Source organism: Syngnathoides biaculeatus, chromosome 15 (genome assembly GCF_019802595.1).
Source record: "Syngnathoides biaculeatus isolate LvHL_M chromosome 15, ASM1980259v1, whole genome shotgun sequence".
In the NCBI taxonomy this organism is placed as follows: Eukaryota; Metazoa; Chordata; class Actinopteri; order Syngnathiformes; family Syngnathidae; genus Syngnathoides; species Syngnathoides biaculeatus.
This window is the reverse complement of record NC_084654.1, coordinates 10,167,300-10,184,477: the sequence shown is the minus strand read 5'-3', so window position 1 is coordinate 10,184,477 and position 17,178 is coordinate 10,167,300. Positions and strand designations below refer to the sequence as shown.

Genomic DNA, 17,178 nt, shown 5'->3' with positions numbered 1-17,178 from the left:
GTTTTCTTTTACGCCATCATTTTCTTTAGTTTGTGCTCCAGCAACCCCTTATTTTTTCTTTCCTCTATACCCCTCATGAAGTTTACCCTCTTTATCATATTAATCTTGCACTAATTTACATTTATACCTTATTTATACCGTCTTTAATAGTCATGGTATTGATCTTAAAGCAATTGTTCAACACCAACATTTTTTTGTATCTTGTTTGTTGACTAGCATGGAGACCTGATACTTGTATACGGCATATACCATCCCCAACCCCAAATAAAAAAGGGCAGGATTTGTATAGTCGAGTAAGAAAGACTATTGCCTAATTGAGTTTGGGCGTCCCCTGGTTTTCTTCAGCAAGATAAATAAACACAATGTTTGCTTTTTTGCTTTGCTTTTCACCTGGCTGCCCATCACTCCCAAGCACGCCAACCTCTTCTTCTTTGGAGGCCAATTATTTTACTGCTAAAGTCAATGGTACTGTGAGCTACTCATGAGTTCCTCTTCTCTTCAAGGTCAAGCTGATTGGCCCAGGTTAATGGGCAGATGTGGGGCTGAGAGAGGAGTGGGGGGGTCAAGGACCTAGAGGCACACACCTCATCTCTAAACTGTGTCTCTTCACTACAAGAGCTCCTTTTACTGCAAGTGCTTTGACAAACAGGGATTAACCTTGGTTGTAGTGTGCGGAACCGAGCAGTGGCGGAGTGGTTTGCTGCTATTTATGGTAGAAGGTTTTTAGGTATTCAGTGTGCGTTTTCCTGTTGAAAACTTTAGGACTGACATCTTTAATTGACCATGACTTGCCATGAAGTTTCCTATCACAATTACCATGATCAAAAAATACCCTAATTATTTATCTCTAGAGCGATACAAAATCACCAAGCGATCAATCTTTTTATTGGTCCATCTATATATCTATTCATCTGTCACTATATCTAGCTAATCTATCCAATACAGTGGTTCTATACCTTGGCACTAAATATCATCTAAAAATATTCTTAGCCCTCCAATACCACCATCAGGACCAATATTAATATACAATAGCAGAGTGGCCCTTAGTGTTCATGAAAAAGGAGCCAAAGGTTTAATTCATCAATGGTAGGTTTCATATTCTAATCCAGTTCAATATTACTCACAGTTTAAAATCAGCAATGAATTGAAATATAGGAAAATACAAAAAAATTATTTCATGCAAATGTGTTTGCACTAAAACGTTGTATCCAACTGCACTGTACCAAGGCAGTGATTCTTTTGAATTACACTACAGAGAACCACATACCACTGGTGGAACTCATACCACACTTTAAGAATGGATGAGCTTACCTGTCAAACTAATCACATTACTCAGCAAATTTTGACTAAAGAAACAACATAAACATACATTGACAATTTAAAAAAATGTCACATCAAACTTGCTTTATTTCTATAATTCCATGCAAAAGTTGAACTTTCATAGACTGTAGATTCAGGGGCCACAATTTAGATGATTTCAAGTATTTATGCATTTATTTTTACATTAATTTGGGCTTCCAGCTAATAAAACCCACAAAGTCGGGAATTCCAAAAATTTGAATACTGTAAAGAAATTAGCCAATATTTTGCAGCCCACAAATGTTTTAAACTGTGTCATACACTAATCCATCTTGTAAACTCAAAGCGCCAGCACAGCTTTCAACAGGTGTCATTTAAGTTGCTTTAGTTTGGTTCAGTTTTCTCAGTTGAGTTCATAGTGGCAAAGACTACAGACTTGACAACTGGCCAGAAGACCATCGTTTATGCCCTCCATAGGATGGGTAAGACACAAAGGATAAAATGTTGCCCGAGAAGATGCACCAGCAAAAGAGATGACCGTGGCCATTAGCAGTTTATCAAACAGAAACAGATGACAAAAGTATGAGGCGGGAGTCACATCTTCAAAAACCACCACATTGAGGAGGATCCAGGAGATCGGCTTGTATCCACTTAAAACTCTGGCACCCCTCGATTGTTGTAGCTCAGCATCTTCAACAGCGAGTACTTTATAGATCATACATTTACCAGACAGGCAGTGTCATAACTGAAAATTTCTATAGTTTATGCAATACGAGTTTAGGACGACAGAAGTATATTTAAACACAACCAAGGGTGGAATTTTATAGAATGCTTAATTCCATCTAAAAGGGCTCCAGAGGGAAAAACACAAAGGGGTCTAATTAAAGAAAGAAAATAATACTAATAGTGCTAAAAAAGAAGAAAAATGGTTTTACGAAATGGCAAATATGATGAGTTGGACTAAAGTTGAAAGCGTGACCGTTTAATTCGTCTAGTCTGGAGGAGAAAGAGGAGAATCTTGGGATTTTATATGAAGCCAGTAATTCACCCAAATTATTAAGCACTAATATTGTACAGTCTAGAAAACACTGGTGTGTTACTAACATAGATCAGTTGGTAGGTGGGCTGGTCTGTTCCAGTGGTCTCAGGACGCGAGGCAGTAGGTTGGGTTGACGTAAAAGATGCCCAAAAATGAATCAATAATGGGGAAAAAGGGAAAGAAGTTGTTCTTCACGTATTCTCTGAGAGGATACGAGTGTTCCTCTCCCTGGCTTATTGGGGAGTCGCTAACAATTTTAGAGCGATCATGCTTGACTGGAAGTGTACCTGGTACTTTAGTAGTAGCTGCTCTGATTGCCAGTTTCTTCCCTTCACTTCTAAAATGATGTTCCTGGTCTCAGTATTGAAAAAGAACATCATGCCAACAGTCAAACATTGTGCTGGGAATGTGATTGCCCCTTCAGGACCTGGACAACTTTCTGTGATTATTGGAACAATGAATTCTGCAGTATACCACAAAATCCTGCTGGTGAATCTCCAGCTCTCACATCATTCCCTCAAGCTGAAGTGCACTTGGGTTTCTGCAGCAGGACAATAACTGAAACATGCCAGCAAGTCCCTCTCTAAATGGGTTCAAAACTACTTTTTTAAAGAAGAGAAGGGCAAAGACCTGATCATATTCATTTTTCCTCTTTTGGTCATCTTTATGGAGTACGGAGATTCTTGGCATACCTTTTAGTTGCCTGGTTACGAGACGACAACGTAATCGCAGATCTCAAATTTTATTTTTCGTCCTTAGTGGAAGTCCTTTGTGTCCCACCCCCACCCCGAGCCCCCAAATTGAATTCTGCTCTATATTTCCCGAGCTGGATAAACGCCATCTTCAATTGGCAGTTGCAGTATTTGGTTTAAAACCTTCAAAATATCTATGCCAGAGTGATTTGGAAGACCCGTTAGAGGAAACACTTTATTTCAGTTATTGATGCCACGGGTGGCATAACCAGTTATTAGGTAAGAGTAATTACATTTTCCCTTAAGGACAGATAGTTTGGGATTTTTTTACCATTAAGAGGTAAAATCATAATTTTGAAAATGACTGCATGTATTATTATTCTTGGGTTAGGGTTCTTTGTGAGGCATTAAAATTTGTTGGATTTTTTTTTTTTTTTTTTAGATTGGTTAGACGTGTTGGCCTCACTGTTCTGAGGACTGGGGTTCAAATCCTTGCCCCGCCTGTATGGAGGTTGCATGTTCTCCCCGTGCCTGGGTGGGTTTTCTCTGGCCACTCCAGTGTCGTCCCACATCCGCAGTACATGCATTAATTGGAGACTCTGAATTGCCCCTAGGTGTGATTGTGAGTGCGACTGTTTTCTATCTCCATGTGCCTTGCGATTGGCTGGCAACCAGTTCAGGGCGTACCCCGCCTCCTGCCTGTTGACAGCTGGGATGGGATCCAGCATTCCCCGTGACCCCTGTGAGGATAAGCAGCCAAGAAAATGGATGGATGGAAATATTTTGTACACTGAGTATTCCAGCTTTCATGTGACTTTTTGTCAACTCAAGTACTTTATCCAGGTGCAAGCCTTTGGTGCTTTAGGCTTCAGACTGAAATACCTGGACCTCTGGGAAAAGCATCATAAAAGGAGTTAGTTATGTGATGTCAATGTTCACAGGCTTAGTACAGTAATTGCAAGCTAAGATTTTTCAACTAAAGATACCTGTTCCAATATTTTTTTCTACCAAATATTTTGTTGCTCTTTTGTTAATAATCCTTCTTCTTAGAAGATGTGTATCAGAACAAGATGTGTAAATACCTGTAAAACAAAACTGAATTAATGATCACTTAGATTCATCTTTTAATGTCAAACCCAAATGGTTTCTGCCTCACTGTCCCAATACTTTGAGTGGAGTGAATACTCTTCTATGAACCAACTACTGTTTGGATGTTTAAAGGCTCTGTGTGTTATAGGCTAGTAGTAGTGGTGAGAAGCCTTCTATCAGCAGTATGACTGAGGAACACAAAGACAAAGCGTGGATGGTCAAGATCCTCTCAGGGGAGTCACCAGATCAGAGGTCAAAATTGGCTTTTGGGGAAAAGTGTCTAGTGTGTGTGAGCATATGCAGAAAAGGCATTGGGTGGGTTGGAGGAGGCACAAAATGGATCCCAGTGGACAGTTGTTCTCAGGACAGGTCCCAGTGAACAGAAGGGGAAAAGAGGGGACTAAGGATGAAGGTTGGTGCTGTTTGGCTGATGGGGTCGAATGGAGATATAGCAGCCTGCTCATGAAGAGCCATCTGAGGCCTTCATTCACCTTGAACATGGGCCACTGCGTTTGTCCTGACCTTGGCTTTGATCCACAAAGATTCCTGACCTTTGCTTTCCACACGAGCTGCTGCCCTCTTACCATCTGGGCAGCATGCATGCATATGTATTATACATACATGCACAAACCAAAATGCATATGTATGTGCACAGCTTTACCCATATGCCTTCATGGCTACGGTCCGACCGATTGTTTTATTCCTCTGGCACCAGCATTGTGACCATCAAAGCTGCATAGTGTGTGTTACTGCATAATTGACCCGTATGTTTGTGTTTGGAATCACTTGAGACGTCATACCGGCCACAAATCCCTTCACTTATCACCTTCAAGGTCACTACGAAGGTTGGAAGATTGAACATTTCCACACAAAGCCTTTACCCCTAGTTAGAAATATTGAAACAATTCTATTTGCCTGATCAATTTCATAATAAATTGAGAGCAGCATCTCTATTCTTACTCTACCCTGTATCATAAACTTTGGTGGTCATATTGGTGAACCAACCACCAATGAACTATTTCTAACCATGTTTATTTTGACTTAATCTAATAAATGCATGTTCTCTCATTCTTAGTTTGTCTCTGTCCATGTCTTTGTTTCACCTCCCCGAATTTGTAGTCACTGGAGTAGTTTCACATCATGGTTCACAGAATCCAGCAGGCAGGAGTTGACTATCGTCCCTATGCTTACAGTACCTTTGCAAGATATAACACAAATTATCAGGTCTGTTATGTGACTTGTTGGGACAGGCTTATTTCCCTTTATTTTCCAAATAGCAGTACTATGGCGACTGATTAAAATAAAGTTGCAGTCAATGAAAGTCAGGCTGGGTTTCTTTCCCTCATCTTAGATGGTAGAGTACATGTAGATTGGTGTTTTGCTGACTCTATGATGTCATCACTCACATCCAATTTAAATTTAGGTTTCTTTGTTTTTATTACAAGAATAGGCGGCACACTGGAACAACTGGTTAGACCGTTGGACTCACAGTTCTGAGGACAGGGGTTCAAATCGCAACCCTGCTTGTGTGGAGTTTTCGTGTTCTCCCCGTGCCTGTGTGGGTTTTCTCCGGGCACTCCGGTTTCCTCTCACATCCCAAAAACATGAATTAATTGAACACTCTAAATTGCCCTTAGGTGTGATTGTGAGTGCGACTGTTGTCTCTATTTGCCTTGCAATTGGATGGCAACCAGTTTAGGGTGTACCCCGCCACTTTCCCGATATTAGCTGGAATAGGTTCCTGTGACCCTTGTGAGGCTAAAGGGCTCAGAAAATGGATGGATTACCAGAATAGATCCAAATTAGTTGACCCATTGTTTAACTATATTCAAATCTGTGGATACGGCACAGTGGATCAGCTGGTAAAGCGTTAGCCTCACAGTTCTTAGGTCCCGGGTTCAATCCCGGACCAGCCTGTGTGGAGTTTGCATGTTCTCCCTGTGCCAAATGGGTTTTCTTCAGGCACTCCGGTATCCTCACATATCCCAAAAACATGTAACATTAATTGGACACTCTAAATTGCCCCTCGGTGCGAATGTGAGTGCGACTGTTGTCTGTCTGCATGTGCCCTGCGATTGGCTGGCAACCAGTTCAGGGTGTACCCCGCCTCCTGCCCGTTGACAGCTAGGATAGGCTCCAGTACTCACCGCATCCCTCGTGAGGATACGCGGCAAAGGAAATGGATGGATTCAAATCTGTGGATGCTGCAAACAAAACATTCATATTTGTATTGCTTAGTCCTTCCAAAATTCTAAATGTTTTTTTCAGGTTGGTGTATTATATTACTATACAGCAGTTTGAGGGGTTGATTTTTTTTTTTTTTTTTCATTTTTTTTATTTTTTTTTAAAACCTTGAAAGGTCACTGACCCTTAACACGACGAATACAGACCTTCCTAATCTTATGTTATGTTCCTGAATCACTGAACCTTGACTTGTTACGGCCATAACACTGATTGTTCTGGATATTGTGGGGAAAAAAAGCGTCTGACATTACGGCCTTGTCCACATTGCACAGTTGATTGCTGCACGGTGTTTTGGTCATTTGCTGTCTTTGCATTGTAAGTCACTGATCATTGACTTGTTGGTGTCAAATGAGCTATACTTCTTTCCGTGCTTCTTAAAAAAAAAGTCGCAAAGGAGAGGATGGGCAAAGACGATCTCAAACCCTTGATAATCATGAAGCAATCGTTACACTCAAAACATCGAAATAAGTGATTTGGTGAAGCAACACACTTGTCACAGGTCTGACTGGAAGTCCGTGTTTCCGGGGAGTAACCAACTTTGAACAACAAAATAACCACACCGTTAATACATGTTTAGAGATAAAGATTAAATATAAAATAATACACGGGTCCGCAGGATGCCGCGTTTGAATACGGATTGAATTATTACGTCACTTCAGATTGCAGGCAGGTTGGAAGTATATTATTATTATTATTATTCATAAATATTTGTAATGTAAGTTGAGATAACCTTTATTATTCCAGCAAGGGGAAATGTTGTATCATTTCAGTAGAAATTGTGGATATAGGAAATACAAGTATGTAATATAAATAGCATACAAGAAATGTACATTACACATTTCTTCTTCTTGTACTTTTTGTACCTGTAGCAGAAGTAGACACACAATAAACCCAAAACGTTTCTTTTTTTTCCTTGCTATTTCTTATATTTGTTTTAAGGGTGTTAAACCCCTAACCACACACTTTATAAAATTTTCTCAGAGAGGCATTAACATTTCTCTGCTATAGCGTCTTTTTCCGCTGAAGAACCTTAATGCTGGTGTCTTTTTTGCGGGTGAAAAACATACAGTAGCTATCGGTCATCATTCTTCATTTCTTCTGGGCGAGAATATTCTTATAAACAGACATGCCACCTTTGATTCTGTTTGAGAAGTGAACCCACGATGCCACGGGGCCAGCCAGCCAACCCCTGCTAGATGAGCGGACCCGAAGTCAGTGCAGTTCACTGAAGGTCAATCAATTCTCATGATGCCAAGTGTCCTGTACAGTACAGAATGCGTTCACCTTGCCTGATTTACATAATTAGATGATGGACAAACACTTGATCGCTAGATAACCATGGCCAAGGAACTTCAGCAAACCAGATTAAGCCCAGCAGCAAGGTTCGTGGGCCACCGCGGGAATACTTAGTGGCATCGCCCGCCCTAAGTACCGGAACTGTCGCGCACACAACGTGTGGCGGCATTCTGCAAACGCCGCGGTGCTCCAAAACGCCGCAGGGTCAGCCGCCCCGCCCCAAGTACAGTTGACCGTTGTCTACAGTGCCTTAGCCATTCGGGACCAAGAACATTATGTGGGGTTTCCCATAGCGAATCTGGATACAGAACACAATGTGCATTGATACACTGTAAAAAATGCCTGCTACACTGGAAAAAAATTATGCGTGTAATAGCAAGGCCGCATGAAGGGAACTGCATTGTACAGAGGGAATGCTCTGCAGTCAATCAGCAATGTTCTCTGTTTGCAAACTGGAGTGCTGAGTTTTAATTTAGTTGTTTAAAATCAGATTAATCTGCTTTCATAGACTGTCTTTTTTTTTCTTACCTGTTTTGAAAACAGAATTGTCAAATGTTAATTAATCCACAGACTTTTAGAATTAGATTTTTAATGATGAAAATTCGAAATCTCACACTGGTGCTTTGATTTGGGCTGCAACTGCTTCCATTCTTATGAGGTTGATCTAATATAAACGGACACTAAGTAGTGTTACAGACACCTGACTTTGGTGTGCCATGCGACTTACTGCCGACCATTTCAGGTTGTAGTCTGCCTTTCCCCCAAAGTTAGCTGGGTTAGGCTCCAGGAGTCCTGTTACCCTTGTGAGAATAAGCGATTGCGCTGGATTGTTGACCCCAGGTATTTGAAGTCCTCCACCCTCGCTATCTCTTCTCCCTGTAGCCTCACTCTTCCCCCTCCACCTTTCTCATTCACGCACATATATTCTGTTTTACTTGGGCTAATCTTCATTCCTATACTTTCCAGTGCATGTCTCCATCTTTCTAATTGTTCCTCTGCATGCTCCCTGCTTTCACTGAAAATCACAATATCGTCTGCGAACATCATGGTCCAAGGGGATTCCAGTCTAACCTCATCTGTCAGCCTATCCATTACCACTGCAAACAGGAAGGTGCTCAGAGCTGATCCCTGATGTGCTGTCCCACCTCCACCTTAAATTCTTCTGTCTCACCTAAGGCATACCTTATCGCTGTTATGCTGCCCTCATACATGTCCTGTACTATTCTAACATATATCTCCGCCACACCAGACTTGCGCATGCAGTACCACAGTTCCTCTCTTGGTACTCTGTCATAGGCTTTCTCTAGATCCACAAAGACACAATGTAGCTCCTTCCAACCTTCTCTGTACTTTTCCACTAGCTTCCTCAAGGCAAATAATGCAAATGTGGTACTCTTTCTAGGCATGAAACCATACTGTTGCTCACAGATACTTACTTCTGTCCTGAGTCTAGCCTCCGCGACTCTTTCCCATAAATTCATTGTGTAGCTCATCAACTTTATTCCTCTATAATTCCCACAGCGCTGAACATCGCCTTTGTTCTTAAAAATGGGAACTAGAACACTTTTCTTCCATTCTTCAGGCATCTTTTCGCCCCCTAGTATTCTGTTGAATAAGTTGGTCAAAAACTCCACAGCCATCTCTCCAAATTGCTTCCATACCTCCACCGGTATGTCATCACGGCCAACTGCCTTTCCATTTTTCATCCTTTGTCATGGCTTTCTGACTTCCCCCTTACTAATCATTGCCACTTCCTGGTCCTTCACACTTGCCTCTTCAACTCTTCCTTTTCTCTTATTTTCTTCATTCATCAACTTCTCAAAGTATTCTTTCCTTCTATTTAGCACACTACTGGCACCAGTCACCACATTTCCATCTCTATCCTTAATCACCCTTATCTGCTGCACATCCTTCCCATCTCTATCCCTCTGTCTGGCCAACCTGTAGAGATCCTTTTTCTCTTTCTTTCGTGTCCAACCTGGTGTACATGTCTTCATATGCCTCTTGTTTAGCCTTTGACACCTCTACCTTTGCCCTACGTTGCATCTCGATGTACTCCTTTCGCCTCTCATCAGTACTCTCAATGTCCCACTTCCTCTTCGCTAATCTTGTTCCTTGTATGACTTGCTGTAGTTTGGGTTTCCACCACCAGTCTCCTTCTCCCCGTTCCTATCAGAAGACACACCAAGTACTCTCCTGCCTGTCTCTCTGATTACCTTGGCTGTCGTAGTCCAGTCTTCCAGGAGCTTCTGCTGTCCATCGAGAGCCTTTCTCACCTCTTTCCGAAAGGCCGCACAACATTCTCCTTTTCTCAGCTTCCACCACATGGTTCTCTGCTCTACCTTTGTCTTCTTAGTTTTCCTACCCACCACCTGAGTCATCCTACACACCACCATACTATGCTGTCGAGCTACACTCTCCCCTACTACTACTTTACAGTCAGTAATCTCCTTCAGATTACATCGTCTGCACAAAATATAATCCACCTGCGTGCTTCTACCTCCGCTCTTGTAAGTCACTATATGTTCCTCCCTCTTCTGGAAATAAGTGTTCACGACAGCCATCTCCATCCTTTTTGCAAAGTCCACTACCATCTATCCCTCAAAGTTCCTTTCCTGGATGCCGTACTTACCCATCACTTCTTTATCGCCCCTGTTTCCTTTACCAATATGTCCGTTACAATCTGCACCAATTGCAACTCTCTCGCTGTCTGGGATGCTCAGAACTACTTCATCTAGTACCTTCCAGAATTTCTCTTTCAACTCTAGGTCACATCCTACCTGTGGGGCATAGCCGCTAACCACATTACACATAACACCCTCAATTTCAAATTTTAGTCTCATCACTCGATCTGGTACTATTTTCACCACCAAGACATTCTTAGCCAGCTCTTCCTTTAAAATAACCCCTACTCCACATCTCTTCCCATCTACTCCATGGTAGAATAATTTAAACCCTGCTCCTAAACTTCTAGCCTTACTACCTTTCCACCTGCTCTCTTGGATGCACAGTATATCAACCTTTCTCCTAATCATCACGTCAACCAACTCCTGAGCTTTTCCTGTTATAGTCCCAACATTCAAAGTCCATACACTCAGTTGTTGGCTCTGTGCATTCCTCTTTTTCTTCTGACGATGGATCCGGTTTCCTCCTCTTCTTTGTCTTCGACCCACAGTAGCCGAATTTCCACCGACGCCCTGCAGGTTAGCAGTGCCAGGGGCGGGCGTTGTTAAGTCGGGCCACGACCGATCCAGTATGGGATTCTTTAGATGAACGCTCATGTTTGTTTGGCACAGTTTTTACGCTGGATGCCCTTCTTGACGCAACTCTCCGCATTTATCCGGGCTTGGGACCGGACTACAGATTGCACTGGTTTGTGCCCCCATAGGGCAAATAAACTTTAAAATTACAAATATTGAACCCAGAATTTCTTAATGATTGGGTGTTGCACGGAAATATTTTTGCCAAAATTTTGGAAATATGACATTTTTGCAAATCTGCACATACTGGTCTGCAATTGAATTTTTCATGGGTTGACAGCTCTGTGGATATAATCTTTATATCGCTGTTCTGAATGTGTCCCTTTACAAATTGTCCCTAGTTACTGCAAGATGGCAGTAGCGGCTGTGCATATGCAGGGGAACAAGCTGTACCTCAGGCTTGGTAATTAGAGATCAACAGAAAGAGGTTGCAGCATACAAGAGAGAGAGAGAGAGAGAGAGAGAGGAGAGAGAGAGAGAGAGAGAGAGAGAGAGAGCGATAAAGAGCAAGAGAAGGCAAAATTATCCCGCCCAGTGCATCAGCTTGGATTTCTTTGCTGCAGTGTTCTACCCACAGGCAACATTGTCCATTTACTTAAGTGAACTGATGATGACTCTTGCTCACTCTTCTGGAAAACCCCTCTTATTCGTTGTCCTCCTGTTGTGTATCCCTCCCTTTCTCCTGGGTCCTTTACTTCTGTCTTGATCATTCTGGTTTCATCTATAAAAGTTTGTCGCTCAAGCTTATCCATTCGTCTAAGTCAGATGGAGGGTAGCGGAAGTAAGTCCTGGAAAACAGCCATGTGTCCGAGTTAGAGAAAACCGCCTGCTCCAGCTGGAGTCAATATTTGCTTTAGGAATCTCAATAACAGGCCTGCAGTCATCTGCATCTTTGATAATGGATAGCCATATGGCTCTGTTGACCAACTTTGTGCTGAGGTTCTCTGTCTTTCTCATCTTTCTTCACCGTCATTTGCTGGCTTCATCCTCAATTTTTCTCATTTATTTTCATTTACTAGTCCCTTCACATGTTTGTCTTTCACTTATAACTGAGGTGGACACATTGTGCACACTTTTACGAACATAATTTCTCTCCTTTTGTCATCTGTAAAACCCTCCAAATGACCCACCACACAGAACTGTGACCCGTGTTACCATGGCAGCACTGCCTGGGATGCCCACTCTTTGTCCAACCCTGTTTCCAGCATGTGACAGAAAGCAGTGCATCAGGTTATGACAGATATGGGACCAGGAGTGCTTCTACATGCTTAAAGTCATTGTTTTTTGTTTTTTTTCATGACATGAATGCAGATACGAGTGTGGTCTTTAGCCTTCAACTATGAAAAACGATATTTTTCCACTTATCACGGGTGAGGTGTAGCTTTTCGCAGCTGACTTTGAATGAAAGGCAGCGTGCTGTACACCCTGCACGGGTTGCAGAAAATGGAGGGCAAATAAAGATAAACAATCATCCACCCTCACAATTATACCTACGGACAATTTAACATCTCCAACAAACTTAAATCTTAAATTCATGTTTTTGAAATGTGGGAGGATATCAGAGTACATGCCTCTGAGATTTGAACTTCAAACCTCATATCTTTGGCGTTGAGATGCTAGGTTATCTGATGGCTCATGAAAATGCAGCTTGCTGATCCCACAAATAAACAGTCATACTACACCAACAGCTATGTTTTGATATTTTTATTCAAATGAACGTAAACATTCACAGAACTGGAAGGAAGAAGCAAATGAACACCTTGGCTACAGATTCACCAAGAGTTAATCAGTCAGGAGTGAGCTAACCTGGAGTCTAATCAATGAGACAAGATTGGAGGTGTGGTAAAAGGTTGCTCTGGCCACAAGAAAACACCAGTTTAGAATATTCTCCAGTCAAGACACATTGCTTTGACATACAATTAAGAGCTGGTGACTTGGATAAAGCTTTAAAATGTTACAAAAGTTTCTCTACAAGTCTTGTTCTTCATTAGTCTGCAATATGACTAATCGCCTATAAATAGAGAACACTATTGCTTCTCATCTAAGGAGTTGCCATCCTGCAAAAATGACTGCAACAGTACAGTGCGCTGAGCACAAAATACTCAGAGGTTTAAAAAAAATAAAATAAAGAGAACCCTAGAGTGTCAGTTAAAGACTTACAGCAGAAATGCCAGAATTTCTTTTGTTTTATCTATCAATCAAAACATTAAACAAGAATGGGATACATGGAAGAACATCAAGGAGGAAGCAGTGACTGTCTTAAAACAATAAAATAGCTGCACTATTTAAGATCGCAAAATAGCACTTGGATGTTCAAGAGCACTACTGACAGAATATTCTATGGGGAGAGAGTCTAGATCAGGAGTGCCCAGACTTCTTTACCCCAAGATCTACTTTGCAAGCTGCCAGCCTCTTGCGAGCTATCGACTATGGAACAGGAGATGATGCTCCCAATGTTATGTTATTAATGTTGTGTGATTTTATTTATTTTTATATATATTTATATATATATATATATAATGTAAAAAATACAGAAGTAGCTTGTCGTGCACGGTATTGTCTGTATTCTCTTCATCCTGGATCAGGCTGTGCCAAGGTGGAATTTTAAAATGATACACCATCTCATCCTGCACTTTGTACTTTGGCTTCAGACCACACTTTTCCCACTCGAAAAGAGATAATCTCGTCCAGTTTAACCACTTTTTCTTTGATCATTCACATACTCCGACAGTCATTGCATCGTAAAACAATAGCATTTCTTCTTTAAATTTCTCCATTAATATCGAAAGTAAACATAAGCACCATGTCTAGCTCGTCTTTGCTCCACGTTGCCCAGACTGTGTTGCGACCTAAAGCAGCAGTGGTGGACGCTGTCATTATAAAACACATTGATGGGCTGCGTAAGTACTGTAACATTTGTAACTATGAGTGTACGTCTTTAAGAGCGGGGATGGGGGCGGGTGTAAGGTAACCTAGGAAATCGCCGTCCAGCAATCAACCAAGACTGCCTCGCGATCGATGCACTGAGCACCCCTGGTCTAGATTGATAGTGAGGAACACACCATGATATGTGTAGATGAAAAATGGGAACGGCATTCCATGGTGCAGGGACCGTCATGGTATGAGCGTGCTTTGATGGTTCATGGCCTGGACACCTTGTTATGATCAATGGAGAAAGGAATGTACATGTTTATGAAGAGATTTTCCAGAAGAACTTGAGCCCATCCATCCAACAGTTGAAGCTCCAAAGAGGGGAGGTGCTGCAACAAGGCAAGGATCCAAAACACAGAAGCAAATCAATAACAGAAAGGCTTCAAAAGAAGAAAAATGAGTTCTGGAGTGGCCCTGTCAGATTCCTCATCTCGCCTGATTCTAGATACTGTGGCACAAGTTTAAGAGAGCTATTCACAGCACCCATCCTAGGAATCTTCTTGAACTGCGACAGTGTTGTTCGGAGGGATGGTCCAAAAGTCAACTTAGTCACATTTACAGGAAACGTTTGGTTGACCAATGTGTGCAGATTTTTTTTAAACTTTTCCGAGCAAATGTATTTCTTGAATTGCTTGAATCACTTTTGCTATCAGCATTTTTCATTTTATGTGAATCTGACAGTAGCTTAATCTCGACAGTAACTTAATTTCAACTTCCTCTTTCGCACTAGCCTTTGTCTTTCTACCCCCGCCCCACCAGCCCCTTGTCTGGCCTGTGAGCCGCTTGGCCACCTTACCCTTTGGAGTGTCCCGTCTCAGCTGCCTGTCAACTCTGTTTCGCCATGGTGTCCTCAAAACCATTGGTCATGGCTGCCTTGGCCCCCGCTGTGGTGGCATGTGCCCACAGCAGGCCTCCTGCCCAGTCACTGTCTCGTCCTATCTAGCCAACCCAGGCTGGAGGTTGTCAGTCCTGTCCAGCCTATCGCAGCTCAACCTCGCTCATTCTTGGCTTTAGCTGCAGCCCAGTACCACCCCACCCTGGACTGTCCTAATGGACGGGTTGAGGGGAGCTGTTGAACTGTTTGTGTGTTAGTGTTAGAAAGTGTGAATGTATTATACTGTACAGTCATTGGAGGATACATGGTGGTAAACAGACTGCAGTGACAATAATTCGAGCCATTGTTGAATCCTGCTTGCGGTCATCATGCCAGCAGAGAGACATTTTTACTTCAGTCGTTTCCTTTAGCATATTTTACCTAGCCCCAGCCTCCATTCCACAACAGATTTGGCATGCTTCATCTTCAATAATGACATGATAATGGCCGTCAGACTGTTTTTCACCCTCACCCGCAGCAATTTTGCTGGCCCATTTATTTATTTCGACTTTTCCCGTCATTTCAAATCAGGCCATCCATCCTGCTCACTGGCTGCCCGGGCTCCAGTAGCTGCTTGTCACTCTGAATTTCAAATTGCTTCAATTTTCCACCTGATGACACAGAAGTAGTGAGTAGCTTATCAGGGAGTGCTGGCGGTAGTCATACTGCCTGCTGCAGGAGTTCTATAAGGGAGAGGAAGGGAAGATTTTTCTTTTTTCTTTTTTTTTTTTTTTTTTTTTTTTAAGAGTTGTGATTCTCATCTGTTATCACACTGAAACTCGCATTTTACTATTGTCCATAAATTGCAACCCACTCTTATAGAACAATAAATAAAATGCATTGTTCAGGATTAATCTTTGAAAACACATTTTTAATATAACTACTACTGTGCATTTTTATTGCAACACTGCATCATTGTGGAATTTTATACAGAAAAAAAAGTTGAGTAACTGAAATCCTCAAGCATGAATTAATCTTGTACAATTTTGTCCAATTCATTTTGCCACAGCCATGCAGCTCTTTGAATGAAGTTAATAGTTAGGCATTCAGCCTTTTTTTTTATCTAGTACATTACATTTTTTTAACTTTTCTCAGTATAGTACAGTGGTGTTTACTTAAAGTACAGTACAAAAAATATCTTCATTTACTCTTTAAAAACCCTGTTTTAAAATATTTTAGGATAATTTGTATTTATGTGTAATCAATTTAAATGAATTCAGAATTTAATCTTTTTTTCTTATATTCAGGCACCATGTTAATGTTGAAACTGTACGTAGTGGTACAATAACATACATTTTAGGACTAAAACTTGGGCCTACTCCATGACTGTATATTGTTGTTGGTAATTTTGGTGGTATTTGGAAAGTAAAGGGTTTTTTTTGTGTCTGGTTCAGCACTGCTTCATGTGTTTGGGGTTGGGCAGACATTATTTTCATAGCATGCAGTACGTTGCCAAATATAATGCAGTGTTGCCTCGTTTAACGTGGGGCTTACATTTAAAAAAAAAAAAAAAAGTGAAATGTATTTTTTTTGTTTTTTTTGTTCATTTTATCATTTGCAGTGCATGTTTTATTTTTACAAGTTTCCTTTTTCATTACAGTATTTTTTGTTTGTTTTTCTTTCATTTAATGTTTTTTTTTCATTTAGAGTGTTTTTCCCATTTCTTATATAAATCCCTAACCATACAATTTATTTAACTTTTCTCAGACAGGCATTAACATTCTCTCATATTACTCTTGTTTAAACACTTTTAAAATTCAGACCTTTGCAGATTTAAAAAAAAAAAAAAAAAAAGGTATACATCAATGAGGCTGGACGTAAGAAATTAAAGAAATTATTGATAGCGACTCGGGCTTATTTTACAGTTCCTCTGGGCGTTTGGCGATATGAGTCGTCGTTGGTGCTGCTTTTTCTTCAGGGTGAGAATATTCTTATAAACAGACATGCCACCTTCAATTATGTTTGAGAACTGAAGCTGCGGCGCTCTGTGCACGGTGCACCGAAACGTTGCAGGGCTGCTCCCAACCCACCCAGTACTTATGGCGGGCAAAGTACAATAAGTAGATCAAAGCAACTTGTTTTGATTCAAAATGTTCACTACTTTTCAAAGGTCTCCAGCCTTTTTCAACAAGTATATTGGCTACATCTACTACAATAATATGTAACATTTTACTTTATGTAATGTGAGGACACGTCCATCATATACTGTACGCTGTCACATTTGTATTTACATTGTTGGGCAAAGGGTTCCACAATTGCAAGCTGACATGAAACTGGAAATGTCCCACCATGTTTTTTGTTCCCAACTGAAGGAATTGGCTGGGATGATTGTGTTTGAAATGGGTTTCGTCACGTTGAGGTTTTAAGTTGTGGTGTCTTCGCTCCGACTTCACACAAATTTGAATTATCATCTTATTTGTGTGAGCAAGATGGCTGTGTTCATTAGGCTTCAAT

The 17,178-nt window shown here is 41.2% G+C and overlaps 1 protein-coding gene across 9 annotated transcripts in view; it reads left to right on the top strand.

Annotated features, from left to right (window-relative positions):
- The window catches only part of ralgapa2 (Ral GTPase activating protein catalytic subunit alpha 2), a 178,078-nt gene that overhangs the window by 122,655 nt on the left and 38,245 nt on the right, over positions 1-17,178 (top strand). The gene's annotated exons all lie outside the window — the stretch shown is intronic.